We start from the raw sequence: 25,828 nt of genomic DNA, 5'->3' as shown, positions 1-25,828 counted from the left end.
TGCTCTTTCATTCATACAGAACGATAAAGTAATGACTTGGTGTTCAGAGAAGTGGCTTGTGTGGGTTAGGAAGAGGGCAGGAAGGATCCTTCTTAGAGTTTTCAGAGGGAACATGGCACTGTGACACCTTGATTTTGGATGTCTAGCCTTTGGAACTGTGAGAAAGCACATTTATATTTTTTTAAGTCACCCAGTTTATGGTTTTTTTGTCATAGCAGCCACTGGAAACCATATATATAGCAAAAGCCTAAAGTAAGAGATGTTTCTCTGCAATACAGGCAAGAGGAAAGGGCCTGGAGAGAGCATCCGCAAATGAAAAACAAAATTCACAGTGAACATTTGAAGGCTCAAAGATCCCTGTTCCACATAGTTTTAGATGGTTTGTATTTTTATCAACACAATTAAACAATATTAGGAGTCAACTCTGTGTGTGTGTAATTTATATTTACACAATTGGAGAGCAGTGTTCTCTTCGAATAAGATAATCATCTGATTTGCTCATAATTTGGAGAAAAGTCAATCCAATCTATCAGTCAACAAGCCTGGTCCCTGATGCAGGCATACAGAGACGTAGGATATTTGAGGTCCTTGCCTCACAATTTAGTTCAGGAGACATTATATCGAGTCAGGAGTACATACAATGTTTGACCAAAATCCTTGGGGCCTTGAGAAGGCAGGGCAGGCAGTATCTCTGTCCATGAGATCCTGAGGCAAAGGTCAAGAAGGAATAACAGAAAAGGTGTTCATTTGAGCTGAGTCAAGGAGGAGAAATGTACCATGGGGTTGCTTAAAACAAAATCAAGCTGACAAAAGTGAAAGGGGTTCATGAAAGAAGGAAGTACACAAAAGCCTGGCCCACTGAGGGACTAATGGTGTTCTTCTATTTGTCTGGATCCAGCAAAAAAGAGAGGAGGCAGATAAGATTTGCTGATTACCTATTCTTCACTATGTAAGTAAGTGTATCTTGCATACCTGTGTAAGCGTATAAGAAATGTAACTTGTTTTTCTAGAAAGCACCCTGTTTTGTCTTCTAAGAGCATATTCTGCTTTAGGGCAGAAATCCTAATGTAATCAATTTATTTTTCTCATCATAGCAGGGCTTCCTCCCTCTCAAGATTGCATTTCCATTCCCAAGATTGCACCTTAGTTTTGATGGGGATAGGAGTGTTGGAATGGAAAGGCTGATGTATGGTAGCAACGCACCAGGGAGAGGGACAGATGGGGAAGCACATCTGTGTCTCTCATCTCATCCTCAGCAGCAGCATCCATTGCAGTGTTGTCTGAGCAGCCCATGCAGAGCCTGCTGCTAGCGTCTCCTCACCCAGCCTCGTGGCTCCCAGATCCGCCCCATCTCAGTGTCTACCACTCTCAGCAACATGGATGTAGTAGTTTGTAACTGTGTCTGTTAAGCTAGAAGTATATTTCCCCGTATTCACTTCCTGTGCAATTTCAGGTTGGAGTTGGTCAAAAGACTTAATGCAAGATTTAGAAAGGGTAAAGCAGCATCCACTGCTCTCTTAGGGCTGTTGTATTTAGGAGAGATGAGTGACAGTTGTAGACATGCTATAGATTCTAGCATGCTCTCATTCTCCTCACTTGTCTACCTTCACGAATCTCAGAAGGGGTGGGTAGAGATTTTCTCTGATCCTTCAACCGCCCCATTCAGACTCTTATTTCCAAAGCTTCTCCCACAATCAATTTTTTCTATAATAAACCCCCTACTCCATAATACTCACAGTGGTCTACTTCCTTCATCAAACCCTGACTGATATAACAGGGAAATACTTGCACTTCTATGGAGGTCTCTGTATCATGGTTACTGACTGCCCCCAGTATCCATTCTATCTTGATTCCTGTTTCTTATAGTCCCACAGCTATAAGTTGTAGCTGGTCTGATGGCCAGGAAGCTAGAGATTCAATTTCTAAACCTTTCTTAACAGCAAGAGATAACCATGTGACAAAACTCTGTCCAGTAGGACATGAGAAGAAGTAAGGTATCAAACATCGGTTCATGCCCTGAAGAGGAAGGAGCTTACCTCCTTTTTCCTCTTTCCCTTTGAGCTCACTGAAATGCAGATGAGGTAGATGAGAGCTAATTGAAGCTGAGATGACTAAACCAGAATGCTAAAGGACAGTGGAATAACAAGAAAAGAAGAACCAGGGCCCCAGACGATTTGTGGTGCAGAGCTGCCCTTCCTCCCTGGACCACCTGCCAGTCTAAACTTTTTTAAAAATTATTATTATTATTATTATACTTTAAGTTTTGGGGTATATGTGCAGTGAAATAAGCTTTCTATCACATTCAACCCACTGTTAATTTGCTCAGTTAAAGAAGCTGAGCAAATATACTATTATTCATCCCCTATGGCCACCTTCAATCCATTCATCCAGGCAAAGTGGGATAAGAACCTGTGGGGAGCCGGGCGCGGTGGCTCAAGCCTGTAATCCCAGCACTTTGGGAGGCCGAGACGGGTGGATCACGAGGTCAGGAGATCGAGACCATCCTGGCTAACACAGTGAAACCCCGTCTCTACTAAAAAAAAAAAAAAAAAAAAAAAAAAACTAGCCAGGCGAGGTGGCGGGCACCTGTAATCCCAGCTACTCGGGAGGCTGAGGCAGGAGAATGGCGTGAACCTGGGAGGCGGAGTTTGCAGTGAGCTGAGATCCGGCCACTGCGCTCCAGCCTGGGCGACAGAGCCAGACTCCGTCTCAAAAAAAAAAAAAAGAACCTTGTGGGGCTCACTGCATCCTGGAACAATGAGCCAGATATTGGGCAGAGGCTCCCTCTTTTTTGGATGCCAGAGTTGAGTCTATCTAAGGATTCCTTCACCCTTTGCCTCATACCCACAAGCAGAAGAGGTGATACCTATACCAGAGACTGACTCAGTTTCCTATTGCTGCTGTAACAACGTTTCCATCTTTCTACCAGCTCAGAAAGGATTGAGCTCTTCTTATGCATAAAGACAGGCATCACCCCTGGGTCCTCAGCTGTTTAAGGCATAAACTTCATGGCCTGAGGCAGTCTGAACTCTTGTCTTTTGGACAACTGCTTACTGCTGGGAGCTTCAAACACCTACTTCAAAAATCCTAAAATGAACTCTCAAAAATTATTGTTCCTGCCCTAACAATCATGCCCCCGGGCAGTGAATCTCAAACATGTTTACTGCTACCTGAAGGAAGAGGGGACAGCAATTACTATGTGACAGCATCATCCCCAACATCTGCAGGGTACACAGAATCATGCCAGGCACAGTTCATTTCCTCTATGACCCGGCCTTAGGGATTAATTTCCTCAGTTCTGAAATGGACATAATATGACCCAGACAAATTAAGTGGCTTGCCCAAACTTACACAGGCAGGAAGTGTTGGAATAGAATTTCATCTGAAATTTATGCTTTTTCAGCTGCACTTCTTTGCACGGAGTAGTGTGGTGGGCTGGTGGCAGATGTGGGAGGGACACTGAGCAAAGGCTAAGTGACGTGTAACCTGAAAAGCCCAGTGAAGGAAAGTGGACTTTGGTTTCTGTTTTGGTTTTTATTTTAGTTTGGTGGTATAGAATTTTTGATGATTGCTTTTCTTTCATTTTTTTTTCCTAAAAGAAATCTAGATTAAATTTATGTTTAAAGCAATCTTTTCATGTTTAACTTTTTATGTATTAGGCAGAAATCAAATCATTAAATAACACAAATGTCAAAACTATGTTTCATTCCAGAATAAGGAAAGATTAAAACAGAAATATAGAGAGCTTTTCAAAAGCCACTTTTAAAATGTTCTTTGGGTTTCTAAACTAATCATTATTATGCCACATTGATTATTTTGATTATGTAAATATAAATGCTAGTCTTTTCCCCTGCATAATAAATGAACATTGCAAAAACAAAATCTTGCCTTTGAAAAACTATGACTTTTTTTTTTACAATTATATATAAATGTTATGTAAACGTGTTTGGTTTTTTTTTTTTCTGTTAAACTAAAGTTCTATTTATCTTCTCCAATACAGCCAGGATGATTTCTTTTTGTTCCACAGATTGAAAGGTAAGAGTAAGAGGGGGTCCTCGTAAGGCTAAGGTAAGAGTAAGAGGGAAGTAGTGTATTAGTTTCCTGTTGCTGCTATAACAAATTATCACAATGTTAGTGGCTTAAAACACAGATTTGTTCTTTTATAATTCCAGAGGTCAGAACTCCAAACTTAGTTTCACTGGGCTAAAGTCAAGGTGTCGGCAGGGCTGGTTCCCTCCAAAAGCTCTGAAAGGTGAATCTATTTCCATATCTTTCTCAGCTCCTGTAGCTATATGTATTTCTTGGTTGGGAGCTCCTTCCTTCATCTGCAAAGCATATCGCTCCCATCCCTGCTTCTTTCATGCTATCACCAACTCCTCTGACTCTAACTCCTCCTGTATCCCTCTTATAAGGACTGTTGTGATTCCATCTGGCCCACCAGATCGTCCAGCATAATCTTCCCATCTTAAGACCCCTTAATCACAGCTGCAAACCATGTCAGGCCATATATTCACAGGTTCTGGGGGTTAGGACATGATCATCTTTAGGGGCCCATTTTTCAGTTTATCACATGGAGAGACTGGTTAGAAGTCTGTGGCTGTGGGGATGGATGGAGATTAAAGATATGTGTGGGCTTTTGTACAGCAGATTATGAAGGAAAAAGCAGAGGTTTGGAGAGCAGAGACACCTGGTCAGATCAAGCTACATAATTGTGAGGCCCAGTGCGAAATAAAAATGCAGGTCCCTTGTTAAAGAAAAGATTTAAAATTTCCAGAAGGCAACAGCAGAGCATCAAATCAATCAGAGGCTCTTCTGAGTTCAGGACCCTGTACAACTGCACATGTTGTATGTCTAGGAAGCCAGCCCTGGAACTGGGTTAGAATCCAGTCTGTAGCATTTGCTAATTTTGTGACCTTGGACAAAGTCATAAACCTTTTCCCAGCCTCAATTTTCTTATCTTAGAATAAAAAGTAACTCCTGAATGATAGGTGTGTGTATTTCCTGGGAAATAAACACTGCCATAGCAAATTACCAAAAACTAGCTGGCTTAAAACCTCAGAAATTTAGTCTCTCACTGTTCTGGAGCCAAGGGTTCAAAATCAAGTTGTTGGCAAGGTTGGTTCCTTCTGGAGGGTCTGGGGAGAATGCATCCCATGTCTCTCTCCCAGCTTCTGGTATTGCCAGCAATCCCTGGCATTCATTGGTTTGCAGGTTCATCACTCCAATCTCTGCCTCCATCTTCACATCTTCTCTGTGTTAAATCTCTCTGTCCTTTCTAAGAGCACTAGTCATTGGATTTAGGGTCCACTCTAAATCTAGGATGATCTCATCTCAAGCTCCTTAACTTAATTATACCTGCAAAGGCCCTATCAATGTGACCCCGATACGGTCATATTCGTAGTTATCAGGAGTTTGAATTTCAACTTTTGGGGGCATACTAGTCAATGTGAAGTCCTCAACAGAGCACTGGGACAGAGGAAGCACTACAAATTTTATCTATTATTACCATTATTATTACTTGACAAGTTAAAAATAAAACAGGGGAATATATTTGATAATGACTTATCACGATGGAATGGAAATCCAGAGACGACAAGGACGCACTCCATATCAGAAGGAGAACCGAGACGTTTGTGTGTTCCAAAGGCAAGCCAATCACAAGATGGATAAGCCCTGGAATGCAGAGTTCCCCACAATGCAAAAACGGTCCCAAGGGAACAGCCCCCAGTGCAATGGGAGAAAGTCTGAAGTTGAAATAAAAATGGGCACAATCCCAGGTGAGTGTTGAGGAAGAAAGGGATGCCCTGGTAGGTAAGCTGTGGATTTACTCACTTGTACATTCAATCATCGATCATTTATCACGCATCTACTAGCATCAGAGATACTAGTTGCTAGGGGTTCTGAGCATAGCAAGAATGTTCCGTTTTGAAAGATTGCTGTTTTTTTGGAGCAATCTTTTAAAATTTGTTTTTATTGTGAAATTAAAGTTATTGGAAAATAATGGAGGAAAATAGAAGACCCAAGGAGACAGTTGTGATACAAAAAACGCTTTAGGCTTCAAAAGCCAGGCAAACTAGATGTAAGGGCCTTGGTCATGCAATGTCACCTGTAACACACTTTTCTCATCTGTAACACAGATGATAATACTCCTCATATCTCCATAAAGGAGGTCCTGGAATGTGGAAAGTTTGCAATAAAAACACCTTTCCCTTTCAGATGAGTGTTTTAGAAAGGGTGCTTCAAATGTCTTAGCACTCTGCTATATAATATGACACTCATTTTCCCTAACTCGACTTTCACCAGAGGCTAATGGGCTGTTTTCTTTCAGTTCAAGCAAGATATTTTCCTGGCTATGTTGTCGCTGGAAAGAAAAGCAAGAAATATAGAATACAGTGAACTTGGGAAGTCTTTCCTGTAAAAACCCCAGCAGATTTATCACAGATGTCTGGCCCACTTGTGGCCTTCTCCTGAATTCTATTAAGAATAATAACAAACAATCAGGAAACTGAACTCCAAAGCCCAGAAAACAGTGTTCTGGGTCTTTGGCAAAGTGGGGTCATGTGCAGACACAGGAGACCCAAAGCCCCCCAGGCACTCCTTGGTTGCTGGGACAAGGAAGTCAGCAATTACTGAGCACCCCTGTGACTGGACACTGTGCTGGGCCCTTTCACACACATGAACTCCTTTGGATCCTGCAAAAATCTCCAGATCCCTGTGGCCCCCATTTTTCAGATAAGAAAACCTGGGGCTCAGAGGGGTAAGTCATTTATGCTAACATTCTCAAGCAGGAAGGCACATTGGAATCACTTGGGGAGCTTTTTTAGAATACAGAGGTTCTGATTCAGCCGGCCTGGGATGGGGCTCTGGCGTGGGCTTGTTTTTAAAGTGTCAGAGTAGAGTCCAGCGTATACATTCTGCTGGCTGAGAATCACTTCAGCACAGGCTCCCAAGTCTGCCAGATTTAGACACGGGTCGCAGTTCTGCCAGTATCTAATGAGGCAGCATGGGCAAGTTACTTCATCTCTCCAAGCCTCAGTTTCCACCTCAGTCAAATGGGGATAATAAAACCCAATCCATAAAGTTATTTTATCCAGGATTAAATACGGTAATGGATGAAAAGCACTTATATTAGTGGCTAATACATAGCAAGTACTCAATATACTCAATATATACTGTAGCTAGAAATACAATTACTGATTAGTTGGGTGGCCTTGAGCAGTTTATTTAACCCTGACACTTAATGTCCTCCTCTGTAAAATGAGGAAATCTTTAGGAAACATTTTGCTCCACTTAACCTTGAATGGGTCCCTATTAATACGTTTCTCTTCCAGTGAGGAGGGACTTTAACAGCCACTTAAGAGATGAACCAATTCTGGGCAAGCAGTAAGTTGAGCAAGAAAACAGTTTTCATTCCAGGCCCATGTGTTTTTGTTCTGTCTTCTGAAGATCTGGCCCGTCTTCTGTAAGCTGTATCTGCAGCCGATGCTGCTGACAGGTCTGCAAATGACTCCCAACCTGCTTTTCCCATAATATTCTCTTCATGCTTGCTAGACCACGCACAGTAGGGAGGAGCATGACTCAGGTTAAAATCACAGTCATAGGCTCCATAAGTTCGCAGTCACGAGTGAATGATAGAATGTAAAACCCAGCCATCTGTTCATGCCTAAACATTTATGTACTATGTGCCAGATACTATTCTAGGTGCTAAAGATACCAAAATAAGACACAAGACTGGCCCTTGTGTGCACAATCAAAGGAGAGGAGACCAGTCATGAACTGGCGTCAGCATTGTGACTGAGGGAAGAACAGATGCCTGTGGGTATACTTAGAGGGAGTTCAAAGCCAGGGATCACTCTTTTACTCACTAATGCTTTCATTATAAGCACTGGTTGTGTGCCAGGCTCTCAGTTGGGCACTGGATTAGCTGGATCATCATTAGATCCAGTCTCAGGGTTTGAGCTGCTCAAGTCACTGGGCTCTCTCATCCATTTATGCCTAGGACATAATGCTAATCCCAGAGGCCTAGGCTTCTGGTGCTCAAGGCCTCAGGAGCTCTGGACCCGTAGAGGTGGAAAGCTCTGTGCCAAAAGCTGAGAGTGCACAGAGGAGAGAATGACTGTTCCACAGACATGTGGTCTTTATCCTGAGCCTGAGCCAGCCATAGAACAAGGAAAGGACACCGGGAGGGCCTGCCAGCCAGCGGATGGGAAAAGCCAGGGAACTAGGAAAAGCCAGACATCCAGGAGAAGAGAAGGACCATTCACCTCTTTCTTTCAGACAGAATCTCAAGCAGGGCTGTGTCAGGCACTCTCAGCAATAGAGATGTGGCCCTCCCCCAGGAGCTTGGTCTACACTTAGCCAGAGGTGGCAGCAGGTCTGGAACCTATGACCTTGCCCGCAGAGCACCTCATTAGAGCGTCAATGTAGGCTCCAAAACCCATGACATGTACAGTCCCAGGTATGAGCCATCAGGATTGGAAGAAGGGATGATCATCACTTCACTTTAAATACATCCTCTTTGATAATGTTGTTTGGCTTTTTTTTTTCTGTTTGTTTGTTTGTTTGTTTGTTTTTGTTTTTTAATTACAGAAACAGCTACACGAATGGCAATGGCAGAGGCTGCCTCTTCCAATCTTTGCAAAACTTCATCTATGAGCAGGTCTCCTCATTGTCAAAGTCCCTTCATGATCTGTCCATCCAGCCAAAATGCTGTGAAGACAGAGGAGGAGGAAAAGGAGACTCACAGAGGCTGTGTGACCTGCCTACAGCTAGAAGACGGCCAAAAACAAGACAGGAAGTAAATCAGGATCCCTGAACCCCTAGTTGTATGCCTGAGGCCATTTAACACGCAACAAGTGCTGTCCTCAGAAATAAGGCTGATGACTGTACTTTGTCATAGCATACTGGATGCCCATAAAGTAATCTCATTACTCACTCCATGGTCTCATCCAACAGACAAAAGTAGGGGACATTTCAAGGATGAGAGAGATTTCAGATGGGGACTGAAAGAATTTTGGAGTCAACCTGGCCCAAGGGAAGCTCCGTCCTTGGAGCTAAATAGTCAGGGTTCACATGTCAGCTCCACTCACTTATTCACCGTGAGACAGTCAGCTCTGAGGATGTAATAGAAGACTGATGCCTGCAGAGGATCTGATGCATAGCAGATATTAAATATCAGCAATCATAACTGCAACTGTAACCCTTATATAGGGCTTACTGTGTGCAGGCACCGTTCTGAGCACTCTATGTATGCCAAATCCAAATGCTCATATCAACTCTAAAAGGCAAGGAACAGCAACTTTCATTCCCCCATTTTACGCATTAGGAAACTAAAGCACCAAAAAGATGAAGTAACTTGCTGCGGATCACAGAGTTAGTGGGGGGCTGGGATTTGAACCCTGACTGCAGAAACAGGGTCCTTAACCAGTACACTATGTTATGCCCTTTTGTGAGCGGCTTCCCCTTGGTAAAACAGCACTGACTGCTTTTTACTTCCCCTAAAATCAGCAAACCTCAGAAAGGACCTAGCACCACAGATTGTGGCAGCCATTCCCTAAGCAAGTGTCTTCCTGACGTTCACCTCTCCGCCTCACGTCTCCTGGCTAAAGATGTCCTGATGACCCAGGCCCCAACCCACCTTTCTCAGACTGGTACAGAAATCCTCTTAGTCAGCATGCCTGGATTCTATTTGAACAGTCTTCTCAGAAGCAGATAGTACAGACACTTCATAGAGTCAGGAACAGGGATGAGTTTACCATAAATGTCCAAGGACAAAACAAATGGGTGCCCTCCCCCGGCCCAAGGCACTCTCATCTGACCCAACAGCTGACCACCCATTATCCTGTCCATCCTCCAGCTTTGACCCCCTATGGCCCCACCCAGCTGGGGGTTCTCTCACTCTCCTCATCATTTCTCATTTCTCTCTGTGGGAGGGGAGAAAGACCAACGTTAGGTGGGGGATAAATTTCAACGTGACATCTCCACTAATCAGAGGTGCATGCCCACCCATGGGAAGTTAAAACGTATTGAGCATCTTCCGAAACCAGGCTTCTAGGCATGGTATGTACATACTCAGTTTTTTCATCCAGAAAATGGAGATATCTACAGTACGGTGCTACTTGGGGATAAAATCAAATCAGAGATTTTTTTATGAAGACAGACAGACTTCGTCATTCATTCCTTCAAATAAGAAGCCTCCTGCTTGCATTTTCTTAGAACTGACCCTAGATGGGGGCTCAAAATGTCAGTTGCTCGGTGTAAAGGAAGCCTGGAGAGCCCTCTCAGGGCAGCAAGAGGACTTGGAAATAGTCCTGGCCTGGACCCAGTCCCACTGCAGCCTGTCACTTGCTGTGTAACTAGGCAAGACCCCAATCCTCACTGGGCCTCTACTTCTCCACCTATAAATGTGACAGCACTGATAACAATAATAGCAAACATTTTCAAAACACTTGCTATGTGCTAGGCACTGTTCCAAGAGCTTTCACATATTAACTCATTTAAATAAAAAAATAAAGTAGGATGGAGCCTGGATTGCCACGTGTCTCCTCCCACCTCTGCTGGTCTATGACTAGTAGGCCTGCTTTGGGTGTTCATAATTAAGCAAGGCGTTAATGGCCCTCATCTGTCCCCAGATTATCAGGACAAACAGAGTCCAGCTCTCTGATGTCAGCACCAGGCACTGGGGGTCTCCGCAGAAGGGAGGTTGGCCTTTCTCTGCGAGCCAGGGAGATTGATGAGGTGTGGGGATAGCGATTGGACACAGAACAAATGAGAAAGCAAATGGGGCAGGGGGATGAGACAGAAGCAGGGAGCACACTGGTAGTGCTTTGCAGCCTCCTGGAAGACCCCTTTTTGGAGACCTTCCAGACCTGATACACGATCCTCCCTGAGCCACGAGCCATCTGTGTCCTTTCATTGCAAACCTGGTTAAAAAGGAAAATGCTTTCAGTGGTTTCTCTCTCCTCATTTATAATTAGAGGGAGAAAATGGACTTGCTCAGGGACAAGATAACATTTTGGGCGTGTTTTAAATCAGATCCAGTTACCAAGAGCCTGCCCTTCCTCTCTCCTTCCGCCCCTCACACCCCTCCCACTACCACCCTAGAGTATGGACTTTCTACAGGAGCCACAGGTCCTGTGCCCCCAAGCTTTGACTGTGCTGGCCCCCTTTCCTGGAGCACCATTTCTTCTCCTCTCCACTTGGCCAACAGCTTCTTGTTCTTCAGGACTGCCATCAAGGGTCATCTTGTCATCTTTGGCCTGGCCAAATGGCTTGGCCTCTCATCTGTGTGCTCACCAAGCCATAGATTTAGGCTGAATCATAGCTCTCTTCATACCCTAATCATCTCCTGATCATCTGAGTATATGTTAGAATGCAAAAAGCTCTGTCACCCATCAGAAACCAGGGTTCAAGTCCTGGTTCAACACTTCCTAACTTTATGAACTCGAGCAAACCAACTAACTTTCTTTAGCGTCGGTTTCATTGTCTGTAAAATGGGGATAACTCTAGTTCTGGTGAGGAGTAATTGAGACCATGTAGGTGGCATTGGCCTGCAGAGTGCCTGGCAGGGAGCTGGTGCTCAGCGCCACTCTGCTCAGCCTCACCTTCATTAAAAGAAGAGGGTCTCGGGAAACTTATATTTAGAAGATCTGGATTTAATACCATTCCCTCAAACCCTTTCTTTCTTTCTTTTTTTTTTTTTTTTTTTTGAGACAGAGTCTCGCTCTGTTGCCCAGTCTGGAGTACAGTGGCACGATCTCGGCTCACTGTAACCTCTGCCTCCTGCCAACCCCTGTCTTTAGAATCATTGTTTTTGATCTCTTAGTAAGGAATTGCAGCTGCTGAGTTTTATTTTCTTTCAGACTCAGTGCTTTCCAGCAGGCTTATTGGATAGTTCAAGCAATCTTCCCAGACTTGGGGAACCACCAATTAGTAGCAGATGAGATTGGCTGCGTCTCTGTAATGTGTCTGTCCCTGGGCTAGGTGCTTCTCATGCATCTCATCTCATCCACAAGGTCGGTATCCTCATGGCAGAGCAGATGGCCTGCCTCGCCATCTGCCACTTGCTTGACCCAGGAAGTTCTTGAGACTCTCAGAGCTCCTGCTTCTGTCTGGAAAATGGGAATGATAAGTGCCTAACTCATGTGAGGAATGGATAAGAGATTGCATACGGCAGGCTTAGTAAGGTGTCTGGTACATAGGAAACCCATGGCATGTGCAGGCTGCAGCTGCCATTAATAAAATCGAAAGTTAGTCCTTGAAAAAAAAAATAATAAAAATAAAAATAAATAAAAAAAAAAAAGAAAGTTAGTCCTTGATAAATGTCAGTCCCTCTCCTCCTACCATAATCCCAAACCTTAAAATTTCTGCCCAGCCACAATGAACTTCTTTAGATTCCTTGAATTCCCCACACTCTCTCACTTTAAGTTCTTCAGAGGGCTGTTCTCCCTGACTGAAGGGAACTTCTCCACTCCCCATTTCTGGCTAAAACTAATCTTAGACTTCAAATTAAATGTCACCTCCTCCAGGAAGCCTTCCCCATTAACTTCAGACTAGGTTATGTACTCCTTCTATGGGCAACCTATGCTTTCCCTATTACATCACATCAAAGGTAATCAAGTAATTGTTCTACGTTTCAAAAACTGAAACATAAAATGGTAACACTATGAACATCTAGCTCTATCCAACCTGCCTCTCCTCACCCACACAGGTAATCACTTTTATTAATTTCTTGTGTATCCTTCTAGACTCACTTCAGGCAAACAAAAACATGTATTCTGACTTTCCTTCTTTCTTTCTCACATGAAAAGAACAGACTACAGTTGACCCTTGAACCACTCAGAAGTCAAAACTCTACATACAGCTTTTGAATCCCGGAAAACCTAACTACTGATAGTTTACTGTTGATGGGAAGCCTTACCAATAACAGTTGATTAACACATATTTTGTATATTATATGTATTATATGCTGTAGTCTTATGATATTGTAAGCTAGAGAAAAGAAAATGTTATTAAGAAAATCTCAAGGAAGAGAAAATATAATTACCATTCATCAAGTGGAAGTGGATTATCATAAAGGTCTTCATCCTCGGGGGGGGAAGAAAAAAGGGGTTGGTTTTACTGTCCCAGGGGTATAAGCAGCCCCATGCAATTTAAACTTGTTTTGCTCAAGAGTCAACTGTACATTTTCATTTTTCTCCTTGCTCTGGTCGCTTCATACTCTACATTGAAGATCCTTCCATGCCAGGATATAGAAAGTTTCTTTATTCTTTTCTTATTCTTTCCCCACTGATAATGCAAATTGTACACCTATTATGTTGTAGATGTGCTGGTATGTCTATAGGACAAATTGGTAAATTCCAAGAATTAATGGAAAGACATTTATAATATAGTGTAATATCTTCCCCCTTTCAAATGTAAGCCCCATAAGGGTTAGGACACCTGTTTTCCCCTCTGTGCCTCCAGCCCCTGGCATGGAGCACAGTACTCAGCACACACAAGCCATACAGCTCGACTTGAAAAGGGGTATCAATAACCAGCGCTATCCTCTTTTTAACTCCTTTTTACATAAGCTATACTCAGTGAACCTTCAACTGTATTCCCTTAAAAGCTAGTCCTATAACAGGCAGAGGCACCTCAAAATTCCAGGAAATGATTTATTTGAATGCTCCGGTCAGGCTGCCAAGAACTAACCTATCAAGATGCAAGAAATGAAATTTACAACAAGCCAGTTAGGATGTGCCTGGGGGTAGGCAGGCAGAGAAGAGGGAAAGGAAGAAGGAGATTAACTAGAGTAAGGGATGGAGCTCACAGCTCCTCTACACAGCCCAGACTAGCTGAATAAATATTTTCAGAGTCCATTCAAGGAACATATAATGAGCACTCAATCTCTGCCAGACCTCATCACACTGGGGAAACTGGGTTGCCTGAAATAAGCTTCCCACCCTTGAGGAGCTCACAGTCATAGCCATTACAGTGCAGCACCACAAGGGAAGTAAGATGTACAAACAGGGTGTAGAGGCAGCACAGAGGAGGGAGCGGTTTATGCTGTCACAGGCCAGAGACAGGAAAGGAGTTATAAGGAATATGGCCACTCTTTCATTTTTTTCATCCATTCAACAAATAGTTATTGAGAGCCTGTTTTGAGCCAGGCTCTGTACTAGGAATTATAGATTCCACACAGACAGCACACCTGACTTCACTGAGTTAAGTCTAGAGGAAAAACAGACAATAAAACACACATTGTCTTTTGAATAGCAGCCATTCTGACTGGTGTGAGATGTTATCTCATTGTGGTTTTGATTTGCATTTCTCTCATGATCAGTAATACTGAGATTTTCTTCATATATTTGGTTGCATCTATGCCTTCTTTTGAAAAATGTCTGTTCATGTCCTTTGCCCACTTTTTAATGGGGTTTTCTCTTGTAAATTTGTTTAAGTTCATTGTAGATACGATGATATGGTTTGACTCTGTGTCCCCACCCAAATCTCATGTTAAATTATGATCTCAGTGTTAGAGGAGGGACCTGGTGGGAGGTGATTGGATCATGGGAGTAGATCTTCCCCTTGCCATTCTCATGAGAGTGAGTGAGTTCTCATGAGATCTGGTTGTTTAAAGGTGTGTAGCACTTCCCCCTTTACTCTATGTCTACTGCTAGCCATGTGAATATGTGCCTGCTTCCCCTTCACTTTCTGCCATGATCATAAGTTTCCTGAGGCCTCCCAGCCATGCTTCCTGTACAGCCTGTGGAACCATGAGCCAATTAAATCTCTTTTCTTTATAAATTACCCAGTCTCAGGTAGTTATTTGTAGCAATGTGAGAACAAACTAACACATACTATTATTAAAAAGTCTAAAAATAGCAGATGCTGTGGAGGTTGCAGACAAAAGGAAACCTACACTCTTGGTGGGAGTGTAAATTAGTTCAACCATTGTGAAAAGCAGTATGGTGATTCCTCAAAGAGCTAAAAACAACTACCATTCAACCCAGCAACCCCATAATTGGGTATATACCCAGAAAAATATAAATCACTGTACCACAAAGACACATGCATGCAAAAGTTCACTGCAGCCCTATTCACAATAGCAAAGACATGGAATCAGCCTAAATGCTTGTCAATGAAAGATTAGATAAAGAAAATGTGATGCATATACACCACAGAATACTATGCAGCCATCAAAAGAAGGTGACTATGTCTTTTGCAGGGACATGGATAAAGCTGGAGGCCATTATCCTTAGCATCTATTATCCTAACACGGGAATAGAAAACCAAATACCACATGTTCTCACTTATAAGTGGGAGCTAAATGATGAGAACACATGAACACAAAGAAGGGAGAAACAGACACTGGAGTCTATTTGAGGGTGAATGGTGGGAGGAGGGAGAGGAGCAGAAAAGTTAACTATCAGGTACTAAGCTTAATACCTGAGTGATGAAATAATGTGTACCACAAACGTCCATGACATGTTACCTATATAACATGTTACCTATGTAACAAACCTTCACATGCATCTCCAAACCTGAAATAAAAGATTTTCTTTAAGACACACATTGGGACACATAAGCCTGAGTTGGCCTCTGGAGGCATCATCATTTACTCCTTGATTTTCCAGAGAAAATCTAGAGAAATCTAGGCAGAGATGTTAAATAGTGCATAGCTCTCCAAACACACTGTCCTGTGATGTGACTGGAAAAGAGGGATTGGTTAAGGAAGGGAGGCTGACAGTTTCACAGGATGACACAATGGTCAGATGACAAGCGGCCTTAGAGGCTGGGATGGTTCTTTGCCATTTTTCCACCCCCTCTCAGATCTATTCTCTACTCTCTCTTTCCTGCTTTGTGCTGTTGAGGGTGACCCTCATTCTGCACAACTCAGAGGTGCCTGCAGGAAATCGGGGCAGAAGAGAAAGAGGCCAGGGTATTCCTCTGGCTCCCTCCCTGCCTTGGTATACATTTCTGGAAGAGGCTAAGCCCCTCCCTGACTACACCTCCTGTGGGTGGCCCTTCCTCCAGTTCTTGGTGGGCTCCCAGAAAACTACTCTCCTCCCTCACTGTTCAGGCTTGGGTAACAATGGCTTCCCACTCTTGCTAGCCTCTGGGCACCCTAGCATCTCATGTTGGTTCCCTTAACCCTGCCCACATCCCCATGATTAGGTCCTTCATTAACCTCTCTCAAACCATCTAAGCTAGAACCTGTTTCCTCCCAGCAGCCAGACTGATGTTGAGGTCTTCCTGTGGAACCCTTACCTTGTAGTCTACAGATAGAAAATTAAGGTTCAGGAGGCAGAGACTTGACCATGTCGCAGAGCTACTATGTGGCAGAGTTGAGATAAAAAGTTAGGTATACTGACTCTCTGCCCAGGATTCTGCCCACTCCACAACATGTCTGCAAACACCATGATCAGCCCTAGCCCCAGTGCCCAGAACAAGGCTGGACTGAGTGGGCTTTCGCTAATACTTCTCGCTCTCCTCTCAGGAGCTGCTGGAAGTGCTATGAAATGCTGTGGTAACAACAAATATTATCTCCCAATCTAGGGTCCTCACTAGTTCTAGAAATAATCATATATTTTAAGAAGCAGGAAAGACCCTCATTCTTCTCTGATCCAAGAGACTCCATAAGCTTTGGCCCTAGAGGCACTAACTCAATCTGAGACACCTAGACATTTGAGCTTGAAAATACAGCCCCCTGCCTCTCCCTCAAAACACAAAAGCAAAATTATTTCTCTCAAAATTCACTTGACATGATGGGTCCTGGGCTGCTCTCCTAATCTATAGGTGTTTCGACTTAGAAGGAACCCCCAGTATTGCCTAGTCCAATTCATCTCATTTTGTAGTGGGGGAAAATGAGGTCTTCAGAAAGGAAGGGATTTTCTTAAGAAGTCAGTTGCAGACCCAGACTCCTTGACTCTCAAAATAGTGCTTTTCTTCAGTGACCAAGTTCATTCATTTATTCCTTCATTCAAATATTTGATGAGCATCTACTCTATGCCAGGGGTATAATAGTAAACAAAACCAGATATGGTCCCTGACCTCACAGAGTTCACAGCCTAGTAAGCCATCACTGAGATTTCTCTCTAAATTTCCATTGAAACCTCACTAGACCGGGACTCAGGAAGGCTAGGTTCTAGGTTCTGGTCTTCTGTATTATGTAGTCTCTGCTAAGTGGTTAAACTTTCTCACCAAAATAGAGTTGATAAGGAAATTCAGATAGCATCCCTAGATGGGGTTAGGATAAAACAAGAAAGTACATGGGAGAAAAAGGCACAGTGTTAAACAAGCAACAGTTCTTATCAACAGTAATATGGTCCAATGTGATCAGATCCTAGGACCTCTGGACTGATTGAGAAGGCACACACCTGGAAGAACCTTAGTTATTCTGCAGATTACTGACATTGCCATAAACTTTTGAAGGATTAGGGAATATTCTGTAACAGTATTACCTAGCTCGATAAGTAGCAATGTCATTTATTAGTCATCATATCAAGCTATATTTGGGAATCATTTATTCTCTATCCTCTTCTTCACTCCTCCATATCATCAATGATCAAGTCCTATCAATTATATCTTTTAAACATCTTGAAAATATCTCAGAGTCTCCATCTATTATCACCTCTGAATCTTTTCTGGACTATTCCAACAACCTTATCCTGAAACCCTCCACTGTTAAAGTAGACTATAACTTTCAGAGAGTTAAAATAAAACATAACTGTCATACAAATATAAAGTGAACATGTGTTAAAGATTTATTTAATGCATTAATGAGAGAACCAGCCAGATGGTAAATCTGGCTTGTAGCATATGCGAAGGGCTGAGTATTTATATTATATAAGCACTGCAGAAAGAATGTTGGAATAAGATTTTTTGTTAGATGTAAAACTGGTAAATGTCCTTCAAGACAATCAAGCCATAGCCATTAGAATTTTTTTAACAGGCTGAGATTATTTGCATCTCCATTAGAAAAAAAATTTACAAACCAGCATGTAATTTAGCAAAACTGGGTTCTAATCAATAGTAAACAATATGTCAAACAAAAGTACGTTCCTGTAGAGTAGAAGTTGGCAGCCACCTTTTGTTTTTGTAAATAAAGTTTTATTTACACCATTCATGCTCATTCATTTACATATTGTCTTTGGCTGTTTTCATGCTACAGTGAAATTTTTGACCAACTACAACAGAGACCATATGGACTACAAGACTAAAATATTTACTATCTGGTCCTTTGCAGTAAAAGTTTGCCAACCCCTGCCATAGAGAATTAAATATCCATCAAGCGTACCTGTTAGACAATGCTCTGGTGTAACAATGAGAACAAAAGCAGACCTCTTTCCCTTATTTCCGTGTTTGGTATGATTTTTTTTTTAATATCTCTTTCATGGTATGATTTTTTTTAATATCTCTTTCACTGTCACTTTCTTCCTACCCATTTCCAGACTCTTATCAGAGCAATCCTTCAAAAGCACACATCTTACATTGTCAATTCCCTGCTTAAAATCTTTCAAAGTCTCCATTACTTAGTAATTCAGTTGTACAAATTCCTGAGTTCTTGCAACCCCCAGTCACTTTACCTGGGGTGAAGATCCACCAGAACAATACGTGTGAAAGTCCGTGTACCCCACAAAGCAGCACACAAAGGTTTGTAATTGCATCTATGACTAGCATGGTTAGTTTTTCTCCCACATCTCAAGACAACAGAAAGACTTTGGGCATTCTTGGTTTGAGGGAACCAAGAGTGAGAAAAGATTAATAGGTCAAAGGGTATATACAGTTGCAATTCTATAGGGCAAGTAAGTCTAGAGACCTAACCTACAGCAGGAGGACTATAACTAATAATATTGTATTGTATATTGGAAACTTGCTAAGAATGGAGAGTACATAAAAGAGAGCCAGCTGTGTGAGGTGATGGACATGTTAATTTGTTTGAGTATAGTAATCATTTCATTATGTATATGTATATCCAAACATCATGTTGTACACCTTAAATATATACAATTTTTAAAAAGTATTAATACCAACTACCCCTGAAGCTTCTGGGAACTTGTTTATAGGACTTGGCACCTGGTACAGAGCTCAGTAAATGTGAGTTTATTCTCCTACAATCCTCTTACCTCGTGTTGATCTGAAATGAGGATTATGTTTCTCAGAGGGAGAAGAGATGAGAGGAGGAGGGTGGGAGCAGGACTAGGAGGAAAATAACAGTGAGGACAACATCTGCTTTCTATTCCCCGGGCTCAGGGGCCCAGGCCGCCCTCCTGGTGTAACGTTTCTTCGTTTCATATAAACAGAAAGGATGATTCTCGTAATCTCGGCAACAAAATACGCAGGCATAAAACTGGGTCATATTTTACTTTAATGAGAGAAATGAGGAACTGTTTCCTTCACACAGAGAAGCCTGGGTTGCCATAATTAACACCAAATGGGCCTGAGGCTGATTGCTCAAATGATGAAGAGGTTGTTGGGATTGGAAGAAACCTGGGACCTCAGGAGCTGCTAAAACATTGCCAGTCCTCCATTACACCCATCCTTAACCCTCCTGCCCACCCCAACCAGCCAGCTGCAGCTCCTGAAAAACAGGGAGGAGGATCAACTTTCATTACGTGCTTACTAGGTGCTTTATACACACACACGTGGATATGAGCTCATGAACACAGACACACACATGCACAAAATCATGACGGGCATTTCATCCCCATTTTCCAGATCATGAAGCTGAAGTTCAGAGAGGTGAAATAACTTGCCTATAATTCCACAGATTGGAAGTTACAGGATCCTTCACCATCTGGCGTTATTAACCTGTCTTTCAAATCTCATTTCTCCCTATAACAGCGATCTTGTATAGTTTATAATCCAATCACATAGAACCACATCTCCCTTTCCATCTACACTTGCCTTCCTACCTGTTCCTGTGCTGGTATCTCAAACTGAACAACCCTCCCTATCTTCTTTGCTATTGAAATCTTGCTCAGCTTTCAAAAGTCAACTCAAAATTAAACACAGCATGTGCCAGTAAGGAACACAGAGCAGTGACATACAGCATACATGTGGACATTGGAATCACCCAAACCATATTCAAATACCAATTGTGCCATCTAATTGACCTCTTCTCTTTGAGCTCTGTCTGCCTTTTTTTAAAACGAAGACAACAACACAGGGTTGTGGTAAGGAGCGCAAGAGTAAGGACATATAAAATGCTTTGCATGGGATTTGGCATGCAGTCCATGCCTGTTAAACTTTTTGATTAGAAAAGCAACATTGCCAGCCAACAAGACAGAGACTTAAACAACTCTGGCATTTCCAAGGTAGCAACTCAAAACGAGACTACTGCTTTCACAAGCAACTATTATATGTCCCAGCCTACTCCCTGACTTCCAGACAAACATACCCTCCCATTATGCCCGTGCCTGCCTCCCCATCCTTCTGGTGGGGGTTACTCCAATCATGACAGACTTGGTGCCAATTCCCAGGGCTATTCCCAGACTGCTGACCCTAGACTTATGACATGCAATAACCAACATCAGATAGAGTATCTGCACTGGGGATAGTAAGTTAGGTGACAGTAGCCAAATCAAACTATTGTTTTCCCTTATGTAAGACTTCTTTGATAGAAATAAGCTAACATGCCAATATGAATAAAGAAGAAAATAAGGGAGCTCAAAAAGACAAGAAGATGGGAAGAGCATTTTAATTATCAAGAACTATGAGAAATTACTGGGGGATTCTACAAAATAATGACCTGAACAGGTGCTCAGGATCTTCTTGCTGTTCCAACTCCCTGGGGGTGAATCAACCACCAAAATTAACTTGGCTGATTGTAGTAGGCTAGAGAAAAAGCCACATATGGCTGACATCTCAAATACTCGGAAAGAAGGTACAGGATGAGGGATTCATTGATTGTGATAGCAAAGGAAGGACCCCAAACTCCACCTGAACAGAAGATTGCCTCTCTAGAAAAATCTGGAGTGAGGCCAGGCGCGGTGGCTCAAGCCTGTAATCCTAGCACTTTGGGAGGCCGAGACGGGCGGATCGTGAGGTCAGGAGATCGAGACCATCCTGGCTAACACGGTGAAACCCCGTCTCTACTAAAAACTACAAAAAAAACTAGCCAGGCGAGGTGGCGGCGCCTGTAGTCCCAGCTACCTGGGAGGCTGAGGCAGGAGAATGGCGTGAACCCAGGAGGCGGAGCTTGCAGTGAGCTGAGATCCGGCCACAGCACTCCAGCCTGGGTGACAGAGCGAGACTCCATCTCAACAAAAAAAAAAAAAAAGAAAGAAAGAAAAATCTGGAGTGAATACCTCAATTATGAGTTCCAGGGAAGAAAGCCCGGTGAACCCCCTAGGATCAAAGATGGGAACCACTCCTCCAACTAGCTATGTGCAGCTCCAGGAGATAGCTATTCTCATAGGTGGCTGTGTCCAAGAGGAGTAGCAATGTGGGGCCGAGGACACCCCATTTCCACTGGGACTTTAGAATAAAGAAGCTTCTGAATCTCACCCCATATAAAGAACCTGTCATCAGCAGCCTACTGGAGAAGACATTTCTCCTTACCTTCCACTGCTTGTCAATCTCCCTGGCCCAAAAGACCCCAATGCCTAGTGTGTATATCCTCCAAGCCAAGCATTTAAAGAGTAGACATTATTTTAAAACGGATCAAAGCCACTGAAGTAAGGAGACCAATCCCAACAACTAAAACAAAGTAGCTTTTAAGGTGGGAAGATATAGTTAGAATTCTTAAGGAGATATTGTGAAAGCACAAAAATATGCTGGTGGTACTTCATGCATTATTTCAGAATTTTAAGATTTAATAGAGAAGTTTTCAAACAAGAGCATTTTTTAAAATTAGGTATAGGAAGTAACTCCCAATACACAGCAAAAAATGCAAAAAAAATTGAACATCATGGGTAAAAAGATAAGAGACATGAAAGATATATGTAGGTGATATATTATGGAAGTAACAGAGTTTCAAAAGGGGCACAAGAAACAGATGGAGGAGAATAACAGGAAATTAGAATTAAAGAAGTTTTACTGAGATTAGGAAAGACATGAAACTTGATATGAAAAAGATGCTCCTTTGTCTTAAATAGGAATAATTTTCAAGTGACACACACTAGACATACCCTGGTGAAATTATGTAACTCAAAAAAAAACGAAAAAATATTTTTAAGCTTCTTGTGGCAGCCATGAAAATGTGGCAACTTCTCAGATCTCCTGCTGCAGAGAACGTAATTAACAGATGGCCTCATCTGCAACCCCTCTGAATCCACCACTAAGTTTATGCGGAGGCTATGCTTCCTGCAGGCTGTGTGCAATGAATAAGCATGGCAGGGATCCTACAGCAGGCCAGTCCTGCAAGATGTGGGACTTTTCCAATGGACAACTTTGGCTTGAGGGCACCCCATGAGCCTGACCAAACCTTCCTTGCAAGTGTGCCACAGTCAGAGATGACTCCAATCTAATTCCCCTCCTTTCCTTCTCTCCTTCCACAGGTTTCAGATCTATATCATGATCTGAAGGTTCTCTAAGGCTTCTCCTGCTCCCAGGCCAATAAGTCTCCTACATATCTAATCCAATCTTTGTATTGTCTTGGCAGACCTGAATTAACACAGTCATAGATGGATGGATGGATGAGTAAATTGAGATATATAACATGATGTGTGTGTGTGTGTGTGTGTGGTGTGTGTGTGTGTGTGTGTGTGTGTCTACGGTGGTCCCCCTTTATCCACAGTTTCACATTCCACAGTTTCAGTTACCCAAGTTACAGTATAATAAGATATTTTGAGAGAGATCACATTCACATAGCTTTTATGATGGTACATTATTATAATAGTTCTATTTTATTTTTGGCTATTGTCATTTTTCTCTCACTATGCTTAATTTATAAGTTAAACTTTATCATAGGTACATATATATAAGAAGAAACATAGCATATATAAAGCTTGGTGCTATCCATGATTTCAGGCATCCACTAGGGGTCTTGCAGCGTGTCCCCTGTGGATAAGGGGAGACTACTTCATGCATAGTGCTGTGTGTGTATGTATTTATGTATCTAGACATAATTTTGCATGTCTCTCTTCTAAGTCTCTCTTAGACTGAAATTAAGACTAAGATTTCTCTTACGCAGTACTGGTGATAAAAGACACTGAATCATAATTTTTAGATTCTTGAGAGAAAAAATGATATTCAAGCAAATGATATCTTATATTCTGCCAAGACATGAATTTTAAGGGCAGGCTGAGGTGGATACTCATGATGCTCACAAAATCCCCAGTTCTTTACCTTCCAGGCACACAGAGATTGGCATTTCTCTATACCTCTGCAATTTGACATGGTCATGTAACTTTTTTGTCCAATGAACTGTAAATGAAAACGAGTGTGTCACTTCTGAACAGAAACATGTACTGGTGGTATGAGACTTTCTAGCACCTTCTCCCCTTGCCGTTGTGATCTGGGAAGCTTGTGTTGATACAGAGAGCAACACTGAGCTATCACACAGAGGACAACCTCCCTGATGAGTCCTCTGAGACCCGCAGCAAACTTGGTATGAGCAAAAAAAAAAGGTTATCCTTTTTCTGAAGGCTTCAAAATTTGAGTGGTTTTGATTTCTGCAGCACAAGCCAGTCTACTTCACTAACACAAAAGCAAAGCCACAGAAAAAAAAAAAAAACATAAGCTTCATGAGGGCAAGGACCTTGACTATTCTCTGTCATAGCCCCTTTGCCCAAGCACCACATAAATTAGTGCTGTATATGTTGTTGTTGCCGCTGCTGCTATAGTTATTGAAAGAAATTTTCAGACATTGAAAAATTCAAAGAGTATGTGCCCATGCCTGTAGCTGAGGAAATTACCTGAGGAAGAACTCTGGCCAAATGAAAACTCATTAAACCAAAGTCTCAAGATAGGGAAGATGACAAATACAAGAAAGAATGGTGAGCAATAAATCTTGTGGTATTTCATAGTTAAATATAAGAGAATGATGAATGCTTGACTGGGAATTGTAATATGAGTTAAGTAAGGATTATTGAAACAGAAGAGGCATATTAAGAAAATATGGGATAATAGCATCAACATTCTGAATTTACTCAGCAAAACCCAGAAAGTATACATGTGTGAGAGAGAAGGAGTGGGTTGTGGGGGGCAGATTCCACAAGGGAGCAGGAAAATGAAGAAGTTAAAACATTTAAAGCCTTCATCACTGTGCAGAGCACATGGCCAAGTAAAACAATGAGGCGAGGGGAAGAATTAGGAAGAGTTATTGAATTTTTATGTAGCAATAGAGAAGTATTTGACTGTAAAGATGGCTGACATCTGCAATAATTAAAAGGCCTATGGTTTGATCACTTATTCAACAAATAGTTATTGAGCATCCAGGAAATGCCAGGTATTTTTCTAAGTGCTGGAGATATATCAGTAAATAAGTCAGTAAATAAAACAGAGAAGGCTTATACTCTCATTCTCAAGAGGGAAGGCAAACAGCACACAGGTAATCAAACAAATAACAACATGTGGGGTGGTGATAACCTCCATTCCTGTTCCTCAGCTGAAAGTTTAGGAAAGAATAAAAATTAAGCCATTTCCAGATAAGGAGAGTATGACATTCTCTAGGCAGAAAATAAAACCTGCAAAAACTCTAAGGCAGTGATAAGATTCATATGTTCAAGCAAGAAGAAGGTCAGAAGGACAGTAGCGTGTGTGTTTGTGTGTGTGTGTGTGTGTGTGTGTGTGTATGTGTTCATTCCTGAAGGTGCAAGGTCAGATAGAACTTCATGAGGCTGAGTAAAATGTAAGACTCTTCTAAGTGTGCTGGTAAGCCACTGAGAAGTTTTAAGAAGGGGAGTGCTATGATCTGTTTTAAGATCACTGGCTGACATGCAGAGAAAGAGTAAAGGTTGGGCAAGGGTGAAAGCGAAACACCAGTGGGAGGTGATGGTGGCTTGGACCAGGGTAATGGCAGCAGGCATAGAATGCAGGGGCCAGATTGGGCTTTGTCTGAAGACATAGCTAACAGGACTTTCTGGTGGATTAGCTGTCATAGGTGAGGGAAAGGGAAGAATCAGAGTTTACTGAAAATTTTTGACTTGAGCACATGAGTATATGGTGAATGAAAAGACTCAGAAAGAACAGATTGGAGGTTGTGGGGACAGGTTGTAAACAAAGTTATGGTTTGAGCAAGTTTGGTTTGAGATGCTTCAACATCCCAGAGGAGAGGCAAAGAACATACCTGGATATGTGAGCTTAGGAAGAAGTCAGGGATCAAGGTGAACATTCATAGTGAGAAGACACCTGAAGCTAAAGGAAGTACTGAGGCTACTGTGTGTAAATAAGCTACATATACAGTCATGCATCTATTAACGACAAGCACGCATTCTGAGAAATGCATCATTAGGTGATGTCATCACTGTTCAAACATCACAGAAAGTACTTATACAGACCTAGGTGGTATGGCCTGCCACTCACCTAGTGTGCTTGTGTGTGTGTGTCTTATACCTATGTGGTATAGACTTGTGCTCCTAGGCTACAAACCTGGACATCATGTTACTGTATTGGATGCTGTAGGCAATTGTAAAACAATGGTAAGTATTTATGTATCTAACCATGTCTATACCTAGAATGGGGAGAGTAAAAATATGGTATAAAACATTAAGAAACTGGCACACCTGTACAGGACACTTAATGTGAATTAGCTTGCAGGACTGGAAGTTGCTCTAGGTGAGTCAGTGAGTGAGTGGTGAGCAAATGTGAAGACCTAGGACATGACTGTACACGTTTATACAACTGACAACACAGTGGGTTTGTTTACATCAGCATCACCACAAACAGGTGAGAAATATGTTTT

At 42.2% G+C, this 25,828-nt stretch overlaps 1 long non-coding RNA gene across 1 annotated transcript in view; it reads right to left on the bottom strand.

The window, feature by feature from the left end:
- Positions 1-25,295, bottom strand: part of LOC117091969 — a 173,882-nt gene extending 148,587 nt beyond the window's left edge. The window contains exon 1 of the long non-coding RNA XR_004440584.1: positions 25,214-25,295. This is a non-coding gene — a long non-coding RNA (uncharacterized LOC117091969). The remainder of the gene's footprint in view (positions 1-25,213) is intronic.
- Positions 25,296-25,828: the final 533 nt, after the last annotated feature.

Source organism: Trachypithecus francoisi, unplaced genomic scaffold (genome assembly GCF_009764315.1).
Source record: "Trachypithecus francoisi isolate TF-2019V2 unplaced genomic scaffold, Tfra_2.0 Lachesis_group12, whole genome shotgun sequence".
NCBI lineage: Eukaryota > Metazoa > Chordata > Mammalia > Primates > Cercopithecidae > Trachypithecus > Trachypithecus francoisi.
Note: the sequence above shows the minus strand (reverse complement) of the source record. Positions and strands in the feature narration are given on the sequence as shown.